We start from the raw sequence: 26,899 nt of genomic DNA, 5'->3' as shown, positions 1-26,899 counted from the left end.
CTAAAATGACCAAAGAAAAAGTGGAAAACAGCTAAACATGAGGTTTTTGGACAAAGTTTGTGTTTTTTCCATTGTTTAAGCACTGCCTCCAGCCAAGAATGATACCATATATGCCCCATAGCTGCAGAAAAGGCTAACATTGTTATCTTTTTACAAAAAAACAGCTGAACATGAGAGGTTTTTGGACCACTTTTGTGTTTTCCATTCTTTAAGCACCGGTTTGAGCACCGTTTAAGCACCGGCACCGTTTCAAAAGTACCGGTTTGGCACCGGTATCGGATAAAACCTAAACGATACCCATCCCTAATCGTACGGTTGCAAGAAAATCAAACCTGTTTGAAATCTCTGTTAGCGAGTTACCGCGGATCGCCCCGTGCATGGAGCCGCACGTCATCAAGGCGTGAGCGTGGTTAGCTCATGTTAGCGCCGTGCAGGGTGATCCGCGGTAACTTGCAAACGGAGATTTGCCGCATTAATGCGGTTATGGCGTTAACGTCATTTTAACAAGATTAACACTGACAGCACTAGTTATAAGCTTCATGTTATGGACGCACAGTTTGAGCACTCAGGTCGCATCATAGCATTGGGCTGTATAGTGTGAGACCCTGCATCGTGACTAGGGATGGGTACCGGTATCCGGTGCCATGATGGCACCGGTTCTGACATAAACGGTAGTAACCAGACCGAAAAGCAGCGCACATTTCGGTGCTTTATTTCGGTGCTTTTTTTTCCTGAGCTGTGATACACTTTAGATTCTAGCCAATCATTTTACGTTTCCGAGGATAGTAGGCGGGTCCAGGTACGTACGTTCTTTTAGAGCAGAGCTACAGATTAAAAACGCCAAAGGTGAAGCGGTCAAAAGTCTTGCTGTACTTCACAGCAAAATATGCAAACTCAGCAGCCTGCAACAAGTGCTTTAAGGTGATACTGTGATATTGTCAAAGGAGGTAGCACCTCAAATCCGATGAAACACCTGGCGACGCATAGCGTTTTTTTTAAAAGCCGAAAAATGTGCAGTATTTGATAGCTTGCTGCGAGACCTCACAACGTGCACATCTACTGCGGGTGTGGTGCCTGTTATCGGTCCCGGAGTTTGCAACATCCCCCAAAAACCCGAAGAGGAGAGTCCTGGCCCCTAGCCCTGCCAGTGTAGCAGAAATGATGACGGATGATGACGCCAGCAGCAGCCGTTCTTCTCTGCGTGAGTAGCTTAATGTTGTTCGTGTGTAATTTACGTTCAGTAGGCTAACCACGTTATTACATTAATACATGTAAGGTGAACTAGCAAACATCATCATAGCTACATGCGGCTGTCTTCTTGTTTGATGGCAGATACTCCCTTCTCCCTGGCCAAAAAGGCTAAAATGACCAAAGAAAAAGTGGAAAACAGTTAAACATGAGAAGTTTTTTGACAAAGTTTGTGTTTTTTCCATTGTTTAAGCACTGCTTCCAGCCAAGAGTGATACCATATATGCCCCATAGCTGCAGAAAAGGCTAACATTGTTATCTTTTTACAAAAAAACAGCTGAACATGAGAGGTTTTTGGACCAATTTTGTGTTCTCCATTCTTTAAGGACCGGTTTGAGCACCGTTTAAGCACCGGCACCGTTTCAAAAGTACCGGTTTGGCACCGGTATCGGATAAAACCTAAACGATACCCATCCCTAATCGTGACCTACGAACTTCTAACCCCTGATTTCCATTATGAATCGTACAGTTTAGGCAGGAGTTCAATAACGCGACTGAAAAAAAATCACTGTGTATGTCCAGCTTAAGTCATCAGGTGTGCTAACCCTAACCCTAATCCTACCCCACACTTTGGAAGGGAAGCACCAATCATTGCTGGCAAATGATGCTCTGGAATATCAATTTAAAACAAATCTGATCCAAAATATCTATTAAAATGTGTATCCAAACATTTTGCTTTTATATGTATCATTTTACATAGTTTAACAGTTATCGTTATTGAATCATAAAATACCTAAAAAAGCAACATGGTTTGTTTCATGTTGATATGTTCAGATGCTATGATGAGGCCAAAGTGGCTATGCTTAGCCGTCATGCACAGGTAAAGCTTGGGGCGATGGGGCAATGATCTCAAGCACAACAGCAAATCTACAACAGAATGGCTGAAAAGGAAAATAAATGTTTTGCAATGGTTCCAGTCAAAGTCCAGACCTTAACCTGACTGAAATGCTGTGAGGGGACCTTAAGAGAGCTGTGAATACACGAATCTCATCCAACCTCAATGAACTGAAGCAATGTTGTAAAGGAGAGTGGGTCAAAATGTGTGAGACGGATCAAGTCAGAGAGAAAATGAGTTATTTTCACATGATATTGCGTTCTTACACTCTATCTCCCCTCAAAAGCAAATCTTCTCTCAGACTGACTGACAGTCAGTGTGATTTTATCTAATACTGAGTCTGGCTAGATTTAGGCTGTCAGGAGACATAGCGTATTGTTGTTTCTTTCTCTTTCCTTTCTTTTTTTGGGAGGCAGTCCCAGTCAGGTTTTCCAACAGGTCTGACTCTTATCAGATTTCCTTTTCAAAACGATCAGTGAGTACAGACACCGGCAGATGGTCTTTCACACTGCTAGACTTTCTAAAAACCAAACAGTCATTTTGGACTTATTCCTTCATCAACCAAAGCAGGAGGATAAAACAGTGATTTGGTGTAAAGCTGTTGAAAGTTCGGCATAATGGAAAATGCTTAAATGCCATTCAGGAAGCTTTGATCCATTGAGAAGCAGTTTGAGATTGCAGGCGCCACTACTGCTGACACAAAAACAACAATTAAAAAAAAAATCCAGTCTGTTATTACTGACAATGAAATGCATCTGACAAGCATCTAAAAAGCTGAATTGTCCATATGTCACAAAAGCACATGGATAGTGTGCAGTTTGTGTTGTAGTGGTGTAGGAGCTTAGTGGAAGCACTTCATTCAAGCAGAAATTCATTTCACTAAACAATGCACGCCTACGCTGTTTAAAGATGCCTCCTGGCTCACGAAGGGCTCTTCATGAAGTGAGCGCTTTTAAAAATGCTCTACAGCATTAAGGCAATTGAAATGAATAGCTGTTAAATTCACAAATGAGATACTAAATTGGGATCAAATGATAGCAGATAAAGTATAACAAGTATAGCAAGTAAAAATAAAACCTGTCACAGTATTGTGCTATTGTTAAAATACCATGAATGAACGAAACTTCTCCAATCAGTTTTGCTTTAATCTTGATAGCTAGCACCACAGCACGACTCTGTAATAGATCCTCCACTGCTTTGCGTTTATCAGCTGCATCCAGGCGCTCTGCTTTCAAGCAACTGGTTTTGTCACCCTGGCAGTGTGACTATTAAAAGACCCAAAGCAGCCTGGGATCACAGGAAATCAGTCGTGGGGTCAACACAATCAAACCACCGGCAGAAAAAAATAAATAAGGGACCGCTTGAAAGTCGGTTGGCTGTTTTATCAAAAAATGATTCCTGGGAATTGAGCCGGCTTGAAGATCTCTGCTCACAAGTCTTATCCATCCTTATTTGCTTTTGATAGAGTGAAATGTGACACTTGGAAATATAAAGATATCCGTTCTATTCACCCACCTTGACACGAATAGCCAAGTGAGAGCTGCGAAATGAGCACACACGAGAGAGAGTGCATGGGAGAGCGAAGGGGGAGAAGGGATTAAAGGCCCAATGTGGGATCTTTCCAAATGAAATCGGAAAGCCAAAGAACAGAATGTGATGGAATAGGGAAAGAATGGCTAATGGAAAGAAAAAGGGGGAGTAAAGCCCTGTGGTTGTCTGGGTGTTCTTTACCATCGGCTAGTCCCTTTTGACCAGGTGCAATTTTTCAGACGCTTTGCTCTTAAAAAGTAAAATGCAAAGTAAAGCATTTCCCTGTGATATTCCTCCCAGGACTTTAAAGGGAAAGCGTAATCTGTCAGATTTGGACCAGCTCTACACTTTAAGATGTGCTCGTAGGCTAAGCAGGCATTACTTTTAAAAGATCTTATACAAAATAAAACCCTCAAAATGAATCAAATACCTTTTGACATTCATCTCTATTTCATATTCATGATGCTGAATATGATCCAGCTCTGCCCACATGAAAACAGATTCCCAAAGACTGCAGTGCAGATCACATGTAGACTACAAAAGCAGCTTTCAAAATTATTTAGTGATAAAACCACAAAGGATTATCACCCTTTCCCAGTCAAAAAGGCCTTTAAGCTGTTATATTACACCTGCATTTGCTAAAATATGACTCCACATATGTTTACTAGATCTTATTATTATTATTAATATAATGGATCTAATCCTTTTGGAACATGTCAAAACTTTTATTTTATTTTCAAAATGCTACATTTGCATCAAAATAATCTGGCATGTTGTGGACACAAGCATTGAAACTAGAAGTATGGACCATAAACTAAATAGAAAATAATGATCAAGTTTCTTTTTGCAACCACAGAAGTTGAAGGGCGTTCGGTTATTCAGAATCTACATTTTCTATATACCACTAGATACTAAAAGTCTATTTCTGTTACACAACTTCAGTTTTTTCAAATGAAGCTGCAGCAGTAGGAAATGTGTATTAAATGATATTGTGCTGCATTAATCAGACGGCCAAAGGATGAATCTACATTGGACCCCCCATTTGATGATCGTAACCTAATAGAAATTAAAAGAAAAATCAAATTACTGCAGAGATGGTGATTGACCTCGCATGAAAAAGGACACATGATATATGATGCGTCTTGTCCTTGGAAAGGATGTTAATGTCGTGGAGTACCAGGGGATCCAGATCAACAGCAGGCTGAACCAGACGACCGACGCAGGGGGCTGTGTACAGTCAGCTCTGTTTACTAAGAAATCTGAGATCTTAGAAAATGTTGGAGAGTTTCTATCACTCAGTTGTGGCGTGCACATTGTACTTTGCTTTGATCTGCTGGTGACCACACAGAGTGAGGCTGTGATTGGCTCAAAACTTCACACTTTTGAAGCAGTAATGGAGAGGAGATCACTAAACAAACTGTCATCCATCATGGTAAGTGGTGCAACCTCTGCACCACTTACTAGGCAGGCAACAGCACACACTAATTCAGCACCACAATAAACCAGTTTAGTGATCTGGAGTGTCCACCACACTGCACTTTGCACCACTTCAATGGCATGTGATATTTCCTATGCTGTTTATTTTCCAGTATTTGTTTAATCTCATCTATTTTATCTCATTAAAGAATTGTTATGAATTTAAACCCCATCATGCATGTCTGTGTTTATGTAAATAAATAAATACTCCATGGTATTCATTTGGATTTCAAATTTCTGTGACTGTGTCAATCATTGTAACTCTGGCAAAGTGAAACAGCACCAAGCTTAACGTGCTACAAACTTACAAACCAATACACCAGCAAGCTGAAGTAGCTATGACCAGTACCAACCATTAGCTAAATTTAACTATGAGATATTGTTCTCCAAATGGGAGTTTTTTGTTCTGTCTTCTTTCAAGTTCCTATTTTTCCTTGATTGGAAGTCATAACCAGAGATGGGCAGTAACGCTTTACTTGTAACGCGTTACTGTAGTCCGATTACTTTTTCAAGTAACGAGTAAAGTAAGGGATTACTATTGCAAAAACGGTAATTAGATTACCGTTACTTTCACGTAGGAACGCTGCGTTACTGCGTTACTAAAACCGTGATTTTTTGCGAGAATGTCTCATGACAGTGCTGTAAGCGAGTGCGACATCCGTTACAACAGCTATATAGCAGATCAACAATGGATAATATATCGAGTGCGGGAGAGAGTATGAGCATGCAGCGTTTAAAGCGTGGAAGTACTGACCTTACTTTGAGTTTGATTCCATAAAAAGTGACAAAAACATTAGTGTCCGTTGTGCGTGGGAAGAAAACTTCTTTTTACAGCGAAAAAAAACCCTCCAGTGCGCAACGACATAATGGGAAATTCACAGAGAAACTCGCGGATTCTTCCACTGACCGCTGCGGCACACCTGCACCAGGGTAAACCTCCGCCACCCCACTCCTGCTTTACAGGTGAAAATAGAGCAAAAGGACCGCTAGTCTTTGACTTTATTTATTTTCTGCTGTGTTTTACTTGCAAAAAATAAATATTTTATGTGCTGGAATGTGCAGAAAATAGGTTTAAATATTAAAAAATTTCTTCCAGTCAGAGAATGTTGCATATAATTACATTTTTGCTTGATGTATAAAGTTAAAAGATTAAAACTGATAAAACAAGTTTTAAAAAAGGACTTTTCCATTTGATTACATTTTGTATGATGGATTATGCAGAAAAAGTAGAATTGGGCAGAAAGATCTATCGCTTTATCACCTATTCAGGTTGTAAATCGTGTTTTTAGTAACTAAGTAACTAAGCAACTAGGTAATTAATTACTTTTGAAAATAAGTAATCAGTAAAGTAACAGGATAACTTTTTGGGGGAAATAATCAGTAATTAGTAACTGATTACTTTTTTCAAGTAACTTGACCAACACTGGTCATAACCAGCGTGATCGTTCTTTAGCTGTGAATAAAACCAAGGATTTTAATAAAAGAAAGAAGTGCTCGGTTCTACATTTATGACCCGCCATTGTAAACGGTTACAAAAAGCTTAGTACTTCTTGATTTGAAGTTTTTCTTAAAGGCATATAGGTGAATAAAACCATCATAATAAAGGCTGAGCTTAGTTTATTTATGTGTGCCAAGATTTCCTGTTAATGTGGAACAGTTTGATAAGTGACATTCAAATATGAGATGTGTCACGGTCCTGGGTCAGTGACCCAGTGTTTTGAGTTTCTTGTGCCTCTGAGTTTTTCGTATTATGTTCTTAGTTCTCTTTGTTGTCCCAGCTTATTCTTTAATGTAGTGTCTTAGTTTGGTTTTCTTGTATTCTGTTTAGTTCTCTGAGTATTTAGTAGCTGCCCTCTGTGTCTCTTTGTTGTTGGTGTTGTCTGTGTTTCTTAGTTGCTCTGTCTCCACTAGTCTAGTTTGCGTCTGTGCTACTTCCTGTTTTACTTTGAAGGTCTGTGTCTCATGTGAGTGTATCCTACTTTGCTCCCTTGTCTCGTCAGTTCTGATTTCTCCCAGCTGTGCTCTCCTTCTGTGTCTCATTCCCCTCGTTACTTCCCAGTGTATTTAAACCCTGTGTTTCGCAGAGTCAGTGTCGCGTCGTCCCTCTTGCTGTGTGGATCTCCCTGTGAGTTTTAGTTCATTGTTTCCCAGTTTAGTTTAGCTTAGTTTACTAACTAGTTTATGCTCGTTTTTCTGTGTCCAGCAAATAAAGCTGTGCTTTTGAGTTCATCCCCTGAGTCCTTGAGTCCTGCACTTTGAGTCCTCATCTCCTGCCTGCCACACAGCGTTTCATGACAAGATGAGATTAAAGGATTGCCCTTGTTGCGGCACTGAGGGTTTGTTTGATGCTTCCCTGCAGCGAAACAATGCTCAGCTCTGTCCCATCGTCTTGTGACGCAGGCGTCATTATAATTTTCCTTATTTCCTACTTTTGAAGAAAGCCTTTATTTCCCACCGACCTTTCCTTACTTCTTTGTTCTCTTACACATCAAAACCTCAGCCACAGTGTGACGCTCTGTGAAAGCATCCAGAGAGATGTAGACATATTAAAAGGCTGTTCTGATCTTCACTGCTTTTATAGGAGCTGTTCATGAAAGAGCGATAAGTGAATTATAATGCACCTCTAGTTACTTACTTAGAGTCTCAAGAGAAGATCTCTGCGCATCTATTTGAGAACATAACCTCTCTGTAACATTCCTAAAGAAACACAAACAACTAAACAACGTAAATGATGTGATATACTCTGTGTACAGGTGTGGAAAAAAAACATGAAAGAAGCAAGAAATGGCAACAACAATGCTCTGCAAGGAATGCCGTGACTCTTTTTTCATTTTCTGGACATTTATATCTCCAAAATATGAACATGAATTATGGGTTCTTACAATCACTAACTCCCTGGCGACGCTTGCATACAGACACACAGACATTCACTGTGTCACTGCACAGCAGCTGCACAGCCTCTCCTCCTCTTCTCTGTTGCTTGCAGTGAGCATGCAGACAGACTGATAACCACTGATGAGCCTGAAGGAAAAAGGAGATGTCACATATCAGGACATTTTTTCCGTCGCTGTGGTTTTCAGAAGTATTGTTGCCAGTTTGGTAGCTTACACTATATGGACATGAATTCCGGTGTTCCAATCGCTTCCATGCCCACAGGTGTATAAAATCAAGCACCTAGGCACGCAGACTGCATTTGCAAACATTTGTGAAAGAATGGGTCGCTCTCAGCCGGTCAGTGAATTCCAGCAATTGGGAAAGACAGCAACTCGGCCGCGACGTGTTAGTTTGTAAAATCATACAACAGGGTCAGCGGATGCTGAAGTGCATTCTGTAGTTCACAGAGGTCACCAACGTTTTGCAGAGTTGGATGCTGCAGACATCCAAACTTCATGTACTCAGAGAGCTTCATGGAATGGGTCTCCATGGCCAAGCAGCCTTACATGACCGAGCACATTAGAAAGCCCAGCTGAATGCAGTGGTGTAAAGCATGCTGCCACTGGGCTCTAGCAACAATGTGTTCTCTGTAGTGATGAATTACCCTTCTCCTTCTGGCAATCCGATTGGATAGTCTAGGTTTTGGTTGCCAGGAACAGGTACTTGTCTGACTGCATTTTGCCAAGTCAAGAGTTTGGTGGAAGGGGTGGGTTTAGTTTTTTAGGAGTTGGGCTTGGCCCCTTGGTTCCAGCAAAAGGAACTCTTAATGCTTCAGCATACCAAGACATTTTGGACAATTTCATGGTCCCAACAGTTTGGGGATGGCCCCTTTCTGTTCCAACATGACTGTGAACCAGAGCACAAAGAAAGGTCCATAAAGACATGGATGAGCTAGTCTGGTGTGGAGGAACTTGACTGGCCTGCACAGAGTCCTGATCTTAACATCACAGACACCTTTGGGATGAATTTGAGCAGAGACTGAAAGTCAGGCCTTTTCATCCAACATCAGTGTCTGACATCAAATGGAAGTATAGTCAAAAACTCCCATAAACACTCCTAAACCTCATGGAAAGCCTTCCCAGAAAAATTGAAGTTATAGCTGCAAATGTGGGAAACATAATATTAAATCCTATGGATTAATAATGGGATGTCAGGTGAGTTCATATGAGTGTTGTAACAGCGGTCTGGCGAGGCAGGAGCGGCTAGCAGGTCCAGCAGGCATGTGGGGTGGAGGTTAGCCGGACCACTCGGAGGCCATTCAGTTAAATAGAAAAACAGGAATTAACAGAACAAGACCATAGTGACTCCTGGAATACTGATTTGTTTGTGCACAAGAACAAAATCATGTTTGGGTGTATTTTGTAGTGGTCGTTCATGTATAGCTCTTATATTGTAATCATATCAGAAATCACATTCGTTTACTGCGATTCATGGCAAAAGAGCGTTTAAAAGTTAGTCAGCCTGCTGTTCTGTTGTCCATAAGTGATTCCAGGGGAATCCACACCTGGTGGTGTATCAGACACTCTGGGTTATTGCTTAGGTAAAATGTTTTATACACACTTCACACCTGCACCTGTCAGCGAAGGCACCCAGCGGTGACATCTCCAGCCCGTTCCTCTGCCAAGGTGAACCTGCCAAGCTCGTCTGTCTGTCTGTTTGTATGTGAGCTTGAAAAAAAACCCCTGCTGTGTTTCAAAAATGTTGGTGGAACAAGGGAAAAGTGAAGAAACTGGCCGTGGATCACACTTATTTTCTTTAAAAAATAGCATTGGCCTTGACAGTAGAATGCATGTGTGCCCATCTGCTGGGTTTGGCAGCACCTGTAGTTTAACAATAACAATAAAGCAAACACTCAGCGAAGAACTGCTCTGTCAGAAATACAACCGAGGAACGACTCATTTATCTGCTTACGGTGCAGCCAAGAAAATTCCTGCTGTTTTAAAAATCAGTCAGTCGTAACCTGGAGCAACTGTGATTTTATTTCACGCTTTAGGACACGAATAGTTTTCACATAAAAGCTGGGGACAGGGGTTTGCTGCATTTTTGATTCCCAGACACTAAAAACATCATAAACTAATAAGACTGAAACTCACAGAGTTTCTTTAGCAGAAGAGATTTGATAAAAGTGTCCTTGTATACAGTACATGCACAAACTACATTTATACACCGATCTGTTATTACATTATGAGAACTGACAGGTGAAGTAAATATCACTGATTATCTCTTGATCATGGGACCTGTTAGTGGGCGGGATATTAGGGACCAAATGAACATTTTGCTGTCAAAGTTGACGCGTTAGAAGGAAAACAGGAGAAATTGGCAATTGAAATGATATGAATGAGTTTGACATGGGCTAAATTGTGATACAGTGGGGCAAAAAAGTATTTAGTCAGCCACCGATTGTGCAAGTTCCCCCACTTAAAATGATGACAGAGGTCAGTAATTTGCACCAGAGGTACACTTCAACTGTGAGAGACAGAATGTGAAAAAAAAAATCCATGAATTCACATGGTAGGATTTGTAAAGAATTTATTCGTGAATCAGGGTGGAAAATAAGTATTTGGTCAATAACAAAAATACAACTCAATACTTTGTAACATAACCTTTGTTGGCAATACCAGAGGTCAAATGTTTACTACAGGTCTTTACCAGGTTTGCACACACAGTAGCTGGTATTTTGGCCCATTCCTCCATGCAGATCTTCTCAAGAGCAGTGATGTTTTGGGGCTGTCGCCGAGCAACACGGACTTTCAACTCCCGCCACAGATTTTCTATGGGGTTGAGGTCTGGAGACTGGCTAGGCCACTCCAGGACTTTCAAATGCTTCTTACGGAGCCACTCCTTTGTTGCCCGGGCGGTGTGTTTTGGATCATTGTCATGTTGGAAGACCCAGCCTCGTTTCATCTTCAAAGTTCTCACTGATGGAAGGAGGTTTTGGCTCAAAATCTCACGATACTTGGCCCCATTCATTCTGTCCTTAACACGGATCAGTCGTCCTGTCCCCTTGGCAGAAAAACAGCCCCATAGCATGATGTTTCCACCCCCATGCTTCACAGTAGGTATGGTGTTCTTGGGATGCAACTCAGTATTCTTCTTCCTCCAAACACGACGAGTTGAGTTTATACCAAAAAGTTCTACTTTGGTTTCATCTGACCACATGACATTCTCCCAATCCTCTGCTGTATCATCCATGTGCTCTCTGGCAAACTTCAGACGGGCCTGGACATGCACTGGCTTCAGCAGCGGAACACGTCTGGCACTGCGGGATTTGATTCCCTGCCGTTGTAGTGTGTTACTGATGGTGACCTTTGTTACTTTGGTCCCAGCTCTCTGCAGGTCATTCACCAGGTCCCCCCGTGTGGTTCTGGGATCTTTGCTCACCGTTCTCATGATCATTTTGACCCCACGGGATGAGATCTTGCGTGGAGCCCCAGATCGAGGGAGATTATCAGTGGTCTTGTATGTCTTCCATTTTCTGATGATTGCTCCCACAGTTGATTTTTTCACACCAAGCTGCTTGCCTATTGTAGATTCACTCTTCCCAGTCTGGTGCAGGTCTACAATTCTTTTCCTGGTGTCCTTCGAAAGCTCTTTGGTCTTGGCCATGGCGGAGTTTGGAGTCTGACTGGTTGAGGCTGTGGACAGGTGTCTTTTATACAGATGATGAGGTCAAAAAGGTGCCATTCATACAGGTAACGAGTGGGGGACAGAAAAGCTTCTTACAGAAGACGTTACAGGTCTGTGAGAGCCAGGGATTTTCCTTGTTTGAGGTGACCAAATACTTATTTTCCACCCTGATTTACGAATAAATTCTTTACAAATCCTACCATGTGAATTCATGGATTTTTTTTTCACATTCTGTCTCTCACAGTTGAAGTGTACCTCTGGTGCAAATTACTGACCTCTGTCATCATTTTAAGTGGGGGAACTTTCACAATCGGTGGCTGACTAAATACTTTTTTGCCCCACTGTAGCTAGATGACTGAAACATAGCATTGTCAAAACTGCAGCTCTTGTGAAGTGTTCCTGGTCTGCAGCGGTGAGTATCTATCAAAAGTGGTGAACCAGCCACAGGGTCATGGGCAGCCAAGGTTTATTGATGCATGTAGGGAGCAAAGACTGGCCTGTGTGGTCCAATCGAGCAGACGAGCTACTGTACTCAAATTGCTGCAACAACAACAACAACAACAACAACAACAACAACAACAAAGGCAGTGTGATGCTTTGGACAGTGTTCTGCTGGGAAACCTTGGGACCTGCAATCGATGTGGATGTAAATTTGGCACGTACCATGCAGACCATTTACACTCTTTCAAGGAAATGGTATTCCCTGATGGTTTTGGCTTCTTGTAGCAGTATAATGCGCTCTGCCACAAAGCAAAAATGGTTCAGCAATGTTTCGAGGAGCACAGCAAATTCCAAATTCCTCAGATCACAATGCAATCTAGCATCTGTGGGATGTGCTGGACAAACAAGTCTGATCCAGGAGAGGCTCCAACTTACATGACTTAAAGGATCTGTTGCAAATAACTAGGTTCAAGATAGCACAGCACTTCATCAGGGGTCTTGTGGAGTCCATGCCTGCTGACAACAGAATGGAGGCGGACGCACTTTTTCTCCTCTCCCTTATCTTCCCTGCTTATGTCCTTGTCTAGTCTTGTGTTTGTTTGTTTTTGTATTTTCCCTGGAACATTCTCTCACAGTCTGTTCTCTAAAACCTAAAAGAGGAATTATGGATTGGATCAACTGGTCCCTAAATGCAATTGACACCCCTTTCTCAACCAGAAGTCTGGGCTTGGGTGAGCCTGAGTGCTGAAGATATCTACCTATTCGGAACCATGGTAACAGGGTTCTGGCGGATCGGAGCTGGCTTGGCCCTGACTTATCGAAGAATTAAGAAAGCGGAACCGGCTGTTCAAACCCCCACAAGGCTGCCCGCTGGGATTGGAACGATGGGAGAGGCGTGAGTTTCTCAAAATGGGCTCATTGAGTCAGCACGGATAAGATCTTGGAGAGGCTACGGCTGCTGTGAATACTCAGAATAAGATCTCTGACTGCAGACTGGATACATCTCGGAAGGGCTAGCCCGGAATAACATCTCTGGGCGCAAAATTGGATGACATCTTGGGGAGGCACACTGCCGTGAGTTCTCAGAAATCGGCTCCTTGAGCACAAGAAATGACAACATCACAGAACGCAAGTATGGCGAAGCTCGCGGCTCTCCAACGGGACCAGTGTTGGACTGTAGAACTGCTTTGAAATTCATATGAGCTGTTTGCACTAAAGTAAAAAAAATAACATCACGTCATGCGGAGACCCTCTCGGCGCCAGCTACAAGGCCGGAGCTGAACAGAACACCCTGATAACGACTGTGTTTAGTCTGTTCCTTCCCATTCCATGCAAGGCCACCTGGGTTGGCTGGAAGACTGTTTACTTAGCCTGGCAGGGAGAAGGACACTGTCTCAGCTGAACTCTGGACACGCACACACATACATATATTGATTGCAGAAGTGTGCTGGGCCCATTAACTCAGAGGTCAATATATCAAAACTATCCTGATTGCTACTGGGACGGCTGTAGCTTGGGAGGTACTGCAGCTCATCTACTAATCAGAAGGTTGGTGCTCCAGTTTGCATACTAAAGTATCCCTGGGCAACATACTGAACTGAAGTCATTGGAGTCTAATGTCTGTGAATGTTACCTGTTCAGAAAGATCTTAGGAAGAAAAAAACACATAAAAAAATATTTGTATGACCAACCAAATATTTGGCGGGGGGTCATAAAGCCTAATCACTGTATGTTATCTGTTGTTGTTAGTGGCTGATTTCACTGTTTCAACTTGGGATTCAGACTGTCAAAGGCCTCAGAGGACAATATGCAGCATGCAATCCATCGGCAGTGGAAACAGTCACAGTTTTTGTATTTTTCCTATTTTAAATATCATTTATGTTGCCTTTTTTTCTGAGTTAGTTCAGGCAAGCAACTCAAGCTACATGGCATCCTGTCACTTTCCAACTACACCTTTCCAATTTGGTGGTTGATTTAAGCTGCAAATTTTGCACCTCTCTCTCTTTAACAAGTCAGTGCTGCTGCTGTCCTGCATTGCAGCCCACACTTTAAACCACTCCACCACTCCAGCATCCACCCTCTGGGGACTCAGGGGGAATGTTTACTCATCGCTTCCCAATTTCTGTGTGCATTATATTTGCATGGAGAAAAAAGCTTGCAGTCTAGATACCAAATTCTATCTGTATTCTGCTGCTGTAATGAAACAGTCGAACATGAGTAGTGTAGTATTTAATTTTTATTACGTACATCACATACATACACATATATAGTGCTGTATATAGAAAAGTGCATTGAGACGTTGACAACAATTAACAAAAACATTGCATTGCTAGAAAATGATCAGCGTTATTGCTTTTTCCAAGCACCAAGCAAAACATAAATAAAAAGAGACTATTTTAATTAATATTAATATATCTGCATATGTAATGAGTGAGAAAATTTAATTACCACACCACCGTAATGAGTAAATCAAAACACCATTCAATTGATCCACGTTTAAAGTTAATTATCAAATAAAAGCTTAAATCAAAAGTGTATTTGTGGAAAAAAAAAAACCCACACACATTCTCCCATTAATAGGTGTTTGTGTGCAGTGTTGTGATTGCATGTGTGGATGAGGCCTGCAGTGCTGCAGGGCAAAGATAGGAACAAGCCACTGAGCTATGGGTGTTAAGCCAAGTGCTATGAGCTAGGTCTGTGTGTCCTGCCAGAGCAGAGGGAGTCAGAATAAAAAGCCATAACAAGCAGAGTACAAAACTGGAACACCAGCTCTACTTTTAACCCGTCTTCTACCCGGACATTCAGTTAAAATTCCACCCAGGCCCAAACACACCCCCACACGCGATTTTACACTCGACACGTCTTGATCTATTTCTCGTCCAGAAGTGTAGTGCTGTAGTCCAAATTCCACAAGCTGGCATCCAAGTTGAACATGGTCCAGAGTATGTGAAGTACATAACAATAGAAACTCTGATAACCACAATAATTAGCCTGTAAGATTTTCTTCCAGCCCTTCCACGGAGATTTATACCACTGTGCCGCTAATATGCTTTGCAGTCAACTTTGTTTGAAGGGCTGGTACTAAATGCTTGCTTCAGCGCTTCAAACAAAAATCACACAATTCCTTAAAGACAGAGAAAGAAACCACGCTGAAGTTTGCTCTTTTCCCCACTTAGCTGAATAATTTACATATGTGGAAATACAGGAAATGGCAGAGGAAACCAGTGAGCCCTCACTTCCTCAGCACACTGAGATCCACATGGTGGCTGATGAGCTCTTGATGAGGCTTTGGCAAAGACGGTGCAACTTGCCTGATGGATGCTGCCAAGTGGGCTGTAAGGTGGTTTGGCTGCCACTGAGGACACAGGGGAGGTTTGCTGGAACAGGACTGTGGAGAAAATGACAGTGGTAGGAGAAGGGAGGGGGTGTAATGGAGGAGGTAGATCAGTGGAAGGGTGCAAAGCCAGATGCATAGCAATCTCAAGTCAACAGGTGTCAAATGAGCAGTCATTCAACTTTCTATTTTCTGCCCAGTGCTATTCTAACAGCAGAAGAACAAAGTGGTGAGCTAGAGCGATGCGGATAAGAGTCAGCAAACTTAGGCGGCTCCAAACTGTAGAGCTTGCATTAATGAAACATCCTCTTGAGGAGAAAAACTACACTTGAATGTGCATTTATGTACCCTATAAGCACGCTGTCGTCAAATAGTCCCCAAATGTGTGCCCCCTATAAAGAAAAAATCATTTCAAAAAGCGAATATTCATCTTCCTTACTTTCATGCCCGCTAGGACCTGAGTGGGACATGCATGCTGCAAAGTAAAGAGAAAATAAAGCATGTGCTCGCAGCCAAAGCAGGAAGCTGGAAAAACATCCCAAACATCGGATAACAAGCCAACAATGAATATTTCATGGCTGTGTTAGTCAGCAATGAGTCAGATGATTGTCCACTGAAGCAGTGATTGACCATTCATAGTACAGCTGTTTTTCTTTTTTCAAATATAAACAATATAAATATAATATAAACTTGCCTGGGCCTTATCCAGCTGTAGGGCAAACCAACTATGAATATAACATGTATAAGGTCAATAACTAGCTTATAAAGTTCAGTTTATTTTAGCATTATATGACTATACAAAACAGCAGTGTTCACCAATGGACAATATGCACAAGCAGGTATATACATATATACTTGCTGACTGATCAGCAGTAAACGATCTGTGTCACACCAAGGTTAAACCTGAGGTTACTGTCCTTCAGGCAAAAATCGACCTTTGCAGTGCAGAGCTCAGCAGAGTGTGATTTGTGAAGGGAAAAAAAAGAAAAAAGACTTTGGGGGGAGGGGTATGTGTGTCTTGTCCCTACCAGGGATAAAAATAATTTTAGCAGAGGCAAAGATAAGTAGACCAGAAGGGGGAAGTCCCACATATCCCGTCTCAGCAGATCATACCGGGGCCTCAGGCTTGTTAACACTTCTGAATATTTCAGCCAGGTGGATTTGTATGTCCAAGGTCCCATGATGCTCTCTCCCTCTCTCGCTGTCTGTCTCTTTATATCTCTCACTCCTTAAGTGTTTGTCTGTGTGTCTGCTATTATCTTTGTTGTGTGAGTCTAAATGTGCTTACAAAGTCACCTGAGAGAACCATCTGAACTTTGAGGACAGAAAGTTTGTTGACTGTATTATGAAGGCAGGGTTAGGGTTAGTCACTAATAGATGGAGTTAAGGTGCCCTCATTACAAAAACACTTAACCATGACGTCATGAAAGACATATTGGATGCTGATTGGAGGGTGAATGTGTGTAAATCTTAGATAGAAAGCACTTCAACGTAGGAAACAAGAGCTTGTGTAAATGGGTGGATCAGACTGTATAAAACACTTGGAGTGTGCAAGTAGAGTTGAGTTTGCAATATTTAGTATAATAAAGTCATTTAACAGGATCCTATCAGGCTACTCTAACTTAACTGAAGCAACATAGGGTAACAAGTTTTAACTCTTTACTCCTTGAACACCTACTAAGGACAATCCTTGAAGCTCTCCTCTGATCTGAGTGGTGTCTGTCATATTTCAGGCTTGCTTATAGAACAAAATGACTGGGTTTGCATCAGGAATGAGTCAGGATGGTCTCTGCCTTTGTAGGTACCCAAAACCAGGAAACTATTCAAATGGTCATCAAACCACATCTTTATGGATATTTACAAGAGTACTGGGGTGGTTGTCAGGGAAAGAGTGAAGACAATTGGCCCCTGATCTGCTAAATTAAAGTGCAGAAACTTCTCTAAGCTTGACTATCAAACTAGGCTGCATGCACTTTAAAGATAATTATGGAAGCACCAATAGCTAGGTGAAGACATATGTTCAGATGGCATGAATGCTGGCTTTATTTGGAGTGAATACCTACTAATCTGAGAACTTTTACTTGAACCACCTAATGAATTTTTACTGCATAAGCAGACCTCACAGTCCCACTTCATCTGATGAGCTAAAGGTGACTTCACATACACCTGTCACACCTCACAAACACAGAACACTGCTAATCAGTGCATGTTCAGCTCCCACTGATTGGCAGAAAAGACGTGTTTAATGCAGAATAAACTCCTATAATAAGGGGCCTCTTGGATGGATGGACGGATGGAAAGCTTGGTAGTTGAACCGAAGTTACAGTTTGATATCATAGGAATGGGTTCTTACAACAAATCATGCAAAACTATTTGAGTAGCACAAAAAATGAAAGCATGGATGTGGAAATCATCATAATAGATCGCCTTTAATTTTCCAAGGTCTCCAACCCTATTCCTAACACTAACCCTAGGTATATCCAACATGTATTCTCTCTTTTTATTACATTGTTAAACACTTATATGTCATTTTAATTGGTGCGTATTAAAAAAAAAAAAAGTGGAAAACATGATTTATGCAAGCAGAAATCCTTAAGATATTTTACTGCAGATCAGTTGGACATTTAGTCTCAACAAACCAGGTACTGAAGTATCCAAGCATCCAAATAAGAGTCCATTGAGTCTCTGCGTGTGACTTCTTATTGCTGTGTACTATGAAAAAAAAACAGAATGAAATTGAATCAGAGGAAAGGCTGAATGACAAACTGATGATTCACTCTTCCAGAATTTGTCACAGCACCTGCAAACAACACAATACAGTGGAGAATGTCGTTAAGTATCCCTATTGTGTGCCATGTTTGTGAGTGCACACGTGTGCGTTCTGCCCTTTGCAGAGTGCTTACCTTTACAGGGCAGGGCGATGCTAAGTGTTCCAGTCAAATGGATCCAGTAAACAGGATGTGGAAACACTGACATGCGCGTCAATCCAAAAAGCATCCGCTCACGCGAATACGTACTGACACATTCGGAGGCGAACGCATTACACTTGAAAGTCAATGCAGCTAAAAGTACTGCTTTGGTCCAGCATATTCAGAAAGATATTAAAGCATAATGAGAGCTCAAAGACTAATGCAGTTTGCTCATTTCCTTCAACGTTTTGTGCTTCAGAACATTCAGGTCATGTTCACGATTGTGTTACTTAGTCGTCGTTTGGTTCTTCCCTTGTGGTTTCTAAATGTCTTTGTCCCTGCATCGTCTTTGCTCCACTCTCTGTGTTCTCCGTTTGTCTTTGCATTCTAAGTCAGTTTTTAATTACTTTCTCTTTTATGTTGCTTCACATTGCTTTAATTTGTCTCTACCAGCCTTTAGATTGTAACCTCCGCACTGGTTTCAGTGTTGTGTTGCCTTCAGCACTAAGTTTCAAAGGTTCAGACAATAATATAATGAATTTACGTTGAATAGACGTGTTGCATATACATTCTTAGGTAGATGGCCATTTTTCTCTGTCCACCACTTTGGTCCAGGATGGTTTTTGAATTTGGCTCGATGGACTGTGAATGTCTGAATGGACAATTCTCCCTACAAGTAGCACCATTAGTACAATTTTTGAATTATACAGTATTTTTGTGCATCATCAAACACCTGTGAAACTAGTGACACTGGTTTGTGTTTAGTTCCTTGGAATGATAAAGGCAATAAGACAAACACAGTGCTGGAGGGTAAAGGAAGTGTGGGGAAATGAATGGGCATAAAGAGAATCAGACTAGGGTGATGAAAACAAATGAGACCAAGTCATGACTCACAGCTGCAAAACGTGTATTATATATTTTGACAATTTTTTTGATGCAAATTAAATTGCACAACAATGTAAAATGAAAATGATGACCAGTTTATGAAAGGCCGGGGTGGCTGGGCCGTTGTGATAAGATATAAGCAGTAGGGGTGCAACAATACTCGTATCGATATTGAACCGTTTGATACAGTGCTTTCGGTTCGGTACGCATATGTATCGAACAATACAAAATTTTTTATTTATTTTATCAACTTTTCTTCTGACGATGCTGTCTGTGTTGAGAGCTCAGTGGATCCACTGAGTGCAGCGCAAGCTAGCAAGACAGAAGCTAAGCTCGTTGCAACATGGCAACTACCTCAATGCTACCCGAAACTGAACCTCCCCCACCCTCATTCAGATCTGGCGTTTGGAACTATTTTGGTCTTCATATGAAGTATGACCCTGATGGTAAAAAGTAATGGTCAAAAAATGGACAAAAGTAAAACAGTATGTCGGATGTGCCACGCAATGCTCAATTGGTGGGAACTAGTGCGTTAGCGTAGTTTGCTTGTTAACGCGTTGACGCCGTCCAGCCCCACGCACGGGGCGATCCGCGGTAACTCGTTAACGGACGTTTGCTGCGTTATGGCGTTAATGTCATTTTGACGAGATTACCACTGACAGCACTAGTGGGAACACAAGGAATATGACTGCACATTTACGCCAACATCATCCTAGTGCAAAGACAAGTGGAAGCAGACAAAAACAACAAGCACGCATGCTACAAACTTTACCCGAGTCATTTAGACAGCCGTTAGCACATGATTCTCCTTATGGGGACCTGATATGTTTAATATGCTGCTGAGAGTATAGCCCAGAAGAAGCGTATAGTATAGCTTTTATTTTGGAAAGAGCCATTTCTCTGTAATAAACTCTCTTTTCCAAAGATGAGGGATTTCTCAATCAGATTTATTTTTTTATTATTATTTTATTGTTTCAGCAACATTACATAACATTTTTTGTATCAAAAAAATATTGAATCGTGACACCAAAGTATCGAACCAAACCGTGAATTTTGTGTATCGTTGCACCCCTAATAAGCAGTGAGACTTTAGTCCACACTTAAGTCGATCCAGGTGGGTGTTGGATTTCACCAGGGCTGCTCTTTGTCACCGAGTCTGTTCATAATTTTTTTGGACCGAATTTTTATGTGGAGTCAACTGGCGGAAGGCTTTTTGTGGATGATGTAGCTCTGTTGGTATGGCAGCCTCCAGCTCACAGTGAAGCAGTTTGCAGCTGAGTTTGAAGCGGCAGGAATTAGAATTTGCATCACCAAGTCTGCCCATTATAGATCGTCTGTCAGCAGGAGGCTGACAGACGAGCCGGTCTGTTGTGTTGACGAGCTGAGCACGCAAGCAAAGTTGTTTTTTTACTGGTTGATCTACATCCTGATCTACATCTCACCTGTGGTCACGAGATTTGGGTAATGACTGAAAGAATGAGATTACGGATGCATGCAATGGAAATTTGCCTTCTCCAAAGGGTGTCCTGGCTCAGCCTTAGAGACAATGTGAGACATTCAGTCTTTTGAGAGGGACATAGAGTAGAAACTCTACTCTTACACAGTTGATAGGCGATGAACGGCATCTAATTAGGGTACCTCAAGGGGTCACAGCAATCAGTGTGTGAACAGTGAACATTAACAGGCTTGGATACTGGTCTATAAACAATTTCAACACACAGTACAATTGGGAAATGTTACCCCCTCCTCAATCTGGCATTAAAAAACTAATGTGAGTTGTTTAACCATCAGTATTTTCTTTGGGTATTTAAGTATTTTACATGCTGTTAAAGGACATTTATGCATCACTATTCCAAAATAAAATATTAAAAGAAAATAGCTGAGGACCATTTGTTAAATTTTTACTCTCACGGTGAGCTTACTGGGAACAGACTAATTAAATATTTCCCATCTCAAAGATACTAAACGCATTGTTCAAACTACGCCTTAGATTCCATTATAGTGCCCGGTCTTTTTCTTTATTTCTTTTGTTCTTTTTTCTGAGGGAGATACTGATTACATTTGGGAACCTTCTGCAGATATTGAGAAAAACACAGCCTCTTTGATGAATATTCATTAATCAAAGGGCCTGGGTTCATCAAGATGAAGCGAACAGGAAAGGTCATTTTTATTGCACCGGAATGTTTCTTCATTGAGTGTATTTGTGGAACAAGTGAAAAGACCATTACAAACAATCTGTCTATACTTTAATAATTTAAATGAAGTTAGAAGTACACTGAAAATAGCAGATAATATTATTCTGGACCACCCATCATTTAAGCATGCCTTTATTCAGCCCAGAAAAGACCGAATTTAATTTATTCTTTGTGTCAGTATACTAGGAATGGCATATATAACACCAACTGCATGGGCTTTTCTACTTGTGTGTAACCGCAATAAATCTGTAAAAAGATGAACGGATGCCGAATCGATTGATTTGCATCTGACCCACATCCATATGATTAGAATAACAACGAGGACCGTGGTAAAACTCGGACTTAGGTAAATGTGAGCTATGAGAAGACATTTTAGGTTGAATGAATGTGAATGAATGTTCAATCTATAACAATAAAGCTAACGGTGATGCTAACATGATGATTATTTAGCGTGTTCAATAAGCCGCTAGTAGTGTTGCACTTAGCTGTAGAAAGTGCTTAAGAGAACTGATGCTGTCTGTTGTAATGCCATTAAGCTGTTGCTCTGGTACTACAGTGCATGACTCCACGATCAATTAAACAAGATCAATTTAAAAAAACAAAAACAAGGTGAGGTGAAGGAGAGTCCATCTGTTAATTGTCTTAATCCATTTGCAAACTGTCAGCTGGGCTGCTTATATCAAAGCACACACGATGAGTAATGGCAGTGCTCATCGTGAATAGTGCTTGTTGCTCTATGGGCTGAGGCATGTACAATCTATATGTTTACATCACAAATAAAATATATTGATTAGTAAAGCAGCAGTGAATGAAGTTATTCAATAATTTGGAACAATCAGTAATACAGCAATTAATCAGATTGGCAAGGCACTCAGTGACGAATGCAACCCTCACCTCCCAGAATTCTCTGCAGTGCTCTGCTTTAGTCTTCCCACTTCATCTCATCCTTTATTTACCAATTAAGTCATATATATCTTGATCAACAATGTTGGAATAAATCTCTATAAAGTAATTACATTTTTCTTTAACAGCACATATAGAGTCATTTTCAGTAATCACACTGCAGTTTAATCACACAGTGGCAAAGATTTGTTACTTGGTATCTGACTTCAGGAGGAGTCCACAACCTTTTACACACAATGTAATTTTATTTCACAAAACAAGAAAGAGCAAAGTGTGCCTTGAAACAACTGCTGATAACCTGACATGGACTCTTTGCACTAAGCCAGTACACAGTGAAGCTAAAGTGTATGCTGACCCTGGCCAAGCAGTCAGAGCCTGACAAACAAGTAACAAAAGCAGTGATGAGCAGTCAGGCTCGTTTCATGTGTACCCTGTTTGCACCTGTTTCTACAATGGAATTGCTTTGGCAATCTCTGTGAAGTGCTCTTTGGGCTGCTTTTCAACTTTGCACTCAGCTTTGTGTTAATACTAAAACACCAGGAAAAGGTCTTGTGTGTGTCCATATTAGGATCAAGATTTGTGCTATTGCATGGCCTAAGATTTACTTTGTTAAATGGTAAATATGTGACAATCCATCTCAAGGTCATGTTAAAGTAAAGTCAAGGCCTTTACACACCAGACACCTAAAATCTGTGCAGTTTTTTTCCTGCCTGTCCTCCCTTAGACATTGTCATACTGTACCACATATAATGTAAAATCTAAAATAACACAGACAGGACTTAAAAAATATTATTAAATATGTGTTAAAAAGAGAGTGAGAATGAGAGTTCCCTCATTCTTACTGCCGCTGTTCACGCCGACCATGTAATCTCGCAGAATGTATTTGCACCACTGCATTTGGCACAAGCGGTCAGAGCTCAAAACTTGCAGGTAACACTGGTAAAATAATACTATTTTACCTCAGACACACAGCAAGATGCTGCTCCAGGTCAATCGGCTCTCTGGAATTATTTCTCCCTCCTCACATGTGTTCCCAACACTGCCAGAAAGACCTGGGTCAAACCATTGACTGTTTTCTACAGTCAATGGGTCAAACCATGAAATTCCCCCTCTCTCTTCTCATGAAAAATTGGATGGACCCAGATTCTCAGTTTCTTAATTTTCTTTCTTTGAAACATCAGGAGCAAAACCAACAAAAAACCCCATCTGGAGCAGCTCATCATCGCTTGATGTCAACTTTGTTTTCACATCGTTTATTTTTAGGGCAGATTTTTTGTACGTGACATGACAAGTTCATATCTGAAAAATCCAGACTTTGTCATTTTTTGGCCTTACCAATAATAAGAATCAGTGCCATGAATGATGAGTGATTATAGTCCATGGTTAATTTTGGTAAGCATCTCATAGTATAACAGTCATGTTGACCTGTTGACTGCAGTAGTGTGAGAGTTAATATTGTTACCTCACAGGAGCAAACTGGGGTCTCTCTGCATAGAGCTTCCAGGTTCGTGTGCCTGTGCAGGTTTCCCACCTCAAGTTAAATGAGGGATTATGAAAATGGGTGAATAATCTACATAAACCTCCTTATCACACAACTCATTAGCTGCACGTGTTCATTATCTGTCTCCACGCAAGGAGGCTTCAGTAGTGACTGAGTTATGTGGCAAACTTGTTTTATCTGTGAGAGTACGTGCTGAGGAGCACAAATGTAAAATTACTATTGAAGAGTCTGTCACACATTTTGTGGTTATTTAATGCTTTTTTTTGTCTTTTGCTTTAAAAAACACTTTCTGATCACATTTCCCTAACTACCTTTAATGATCTTCTTCTGGCAATCCTCCTCTACTGATGAGCTCCACATCTGGATTCAGATGTGCATTCTCTGCAGCATCCTTGATTTGTGGTCAGACTTTCGGGAAATCTTCTGCCTGCAAAAGGCCTGTGAAGACTCTAGCATAATTTCTCTGACCTTTTTGATTAAACTCAGATAAATGTGCACTTACTTTTGAATAAGATGACTATTCTAACACCTTATGCTTTCCGTTGCTGAGATTGAAATCCATCATGTAAAGCTGCAAAGACAATAACAACAGAGCAGATTATGAAGATTGATTTTTGTTTTAAAAAGGGAGCTGGGGTTAAGCTAACTATTTAAAACGTGTTCCCTTAGCAGTAGTCATATACTGTTGTAAAAAAAAAAAAAGAAGAAGAAGAAGTAATGCAGAGGGCTCTTATTATTACTCATAAATTATGTTTGTCTCTGTGCCCAAAGTAATTTGGCCCAAAGCAGAGCAGGAAGTGAGATCTGCTTTGCATTCTCATACCTTAGGCTTCCTCCCAATACACTTGCACAAATCCCTATCCTACTCAGCATACACACAAGTGCTTTCTTTTGGTGTTTAAATATTAACACAAAGCTAAGAGCAAAGCGGAAAATCAGCCCAAAGATCACTTTATCGAAAAATGTGGCCACAGCAGTTCTTCTGTTGGCGTGAGTACAGGTACAAATGGAGGCTCCAGTGTTATAAGCATGACTACTCATCTCTGCTTTCATTGCCTACTGGTAACAACTCTTTGATTGCTTGGGTTGACTTGGTTCAGGAGTGGCTATGGGGAAAAAAAGATTTCTCATTTGGAGGTTTTGGCTCGTGTATCTCACATCCTCACTGCAGAAGCAGTGATGTGAGTAAGGCTACGTCTGCACTGATAAATTTGAAAACAGCTCCGCGTGCGTTTTCAGTCGTTTCATCCACACTGAAAACGCTGCGTCCCTGTACTGCGCATGCATAAAATGTAAGACCATTCAACCTGCATCATTTTTCGTCTGCCATTTGTTGACTTTCCGGCTCTTTGAAATGTCGAGGAAAAGTGCCGAGTTTTATCTGGAGCTATCTGGAGCATGTCCAAACTGATATTGTTCTTTAATAGGGCTGACAAAATTGAGAGCAAACAAAACAACTGCTGTACAATGCCGTCCGCTGTCTTAGTTGAATTGGTCACATGACTGCATCATATGAATAAAATGTGTCACCGTTTTCGAAAAACCTCAGTTTTCGCAGTCCACGCTGCGACGCGAGAGAAAAATATGCGTGCGGACATGGCTTGAGAGACACTGTAGCGTGAATAGTCCCTGTTGGATGGATGGAGGGGTTGGTCACACATTGGAAGTTAATGCAAGATAATGCTGTTTATTTCCGTAGTCCAAGTTACTTGACAATGTCTTTTGTACGCCTTTATTGGTGTTTACGATTGTGGCCATGGCAATCTTCTTTGGCTCTCGGAGGAGGCGGACGCACTTTTTCTCCTCTCCTTTATCTTCCCTGCTTATGTCCTTGTCTAGTCTTGTGGTTTTTTTTGTATTTTCCCTGGAACATTCTCTCACAGTCTGTTCTCTAAAACCTAAAAGAGGAATTATGGATTGGATCAACTGGTCCCTAAATGCAATTTACACCCCTTTCTCAACGAGAAGTTTGGGCTTGGGTGAGCCTGAGTGCTGAAGATATCTACCTATTCGGAACCATGGTAACAGGGTTCTGGCGGATCGGAGCTGGCTTGGCCCTGACTTATCGAAGAATTAAGAAAGTGGAACCGGCTGTTCAAACCCCCACAAGGCTGCCCGCTGGGATTGGAACGATGGGAGAGGCGTGAGTTTCTCAAAATGGGCTCATTGAGTCAGCACGGATAAGATCTTGGAGAGGCTACGGCTGCTGTGAATACTCAGAATAAGATCTCTGACTGCAGACTGGATACATCTCGGAAGGGCTAGCCCGGAATAACATCTCTGGGCGCAAAATTGGATGACATCTCGGGGAGGCACACTGCCGTGAGTTCTCAGAAATCGGCTCCTTGAGCACAAGAAATGACAACATCACAGAACGCAAGTATGGTGAAGCTCGCGGCTCTCCAACGGGACCAGTGTTGGACTGTAGAACTGCTTTGAAATTCATATGAGCTGTTCGCACTAAAGTAAAAAAAATAACATCACTTCATGCGGAGACCCCCTCAGCACCAGCTACAAGGCCGGAGCTGAACAAAACACCCTGATAACGACTGTGTTTAGTCTGTTCCTTCCCATTCCATGCAAGGCCACCTGGGTTGGATGGAAGACTGTTTACTTAGCCTGGCAGGGCGAAAGACGCTGTCTCAGCTGAACTCTGGACACGCACACACATACATATACTGATAAGCACTCACTGACGCATCACCCTCCCTACCCCGGGTCCAACGCCACCTCCAATGCTTACGTCCCCTCTGATGTGGACATCGGGTCAGTTGGAGGCGCAGTCGAAAGATTGCAGCGGTCCCAGATCAGATGTACACACTGGAACTCTTTCCCATGTTGCTTGTCTGTGTTTATTGTGCTATGGTGTGTTGATATCTGTGCATTCCTGTATTATCCTTTTGTGTTACACATTTCGATGTTTTTTTCCTCGCTACCTAGCCTGACCTGTCTCCCCAATGTGATGTTTGTGTATTGTATGTACGGTCGGCAAGGTCTGTCATCTCGGTTGTGGGCAAAAGACCTGCAACTGACAAATAAAGGCTATCTCATCTCATCTCATGAAGAGCCTGTATTTGTAAC

At 41.5% G+C, this 26,899-nt stretch overlaps 1 protein-coding gene across 1 annotated transcript in view; it reads left to right on the top strand.

Annotated features, from left to right (window-relative positions):
* Positions 1-26,899, top strand: part of uts2r1 (urotensin 2 receptor 1) — a 66,840-nt gene that overhangs the window by 36,141 nt on the left and 3,800 nt on the right. The window lies entirely within an intron of this gene.

Source organism: Neolamprologus multifasciatus, chromosome 8, assembly GCF_963576455.1.
Source record: "Neolamprologus multifasciatus chromosome 8, fNeoMul1.2, whole genome shotgun sequence".
In the NCBI taxonomy this organism is placed as follows: Eukaryota; Metazoa; Chordata; class Actinopteri; order Cichliformes; family Cichlidae; genus Neolamprologus; species Neolamprologus multifasciatus.
Note: the sequence above shows the minus strand (reverse complement) of the source record. Positions and strands in the feature narration are given on the sequence as shown.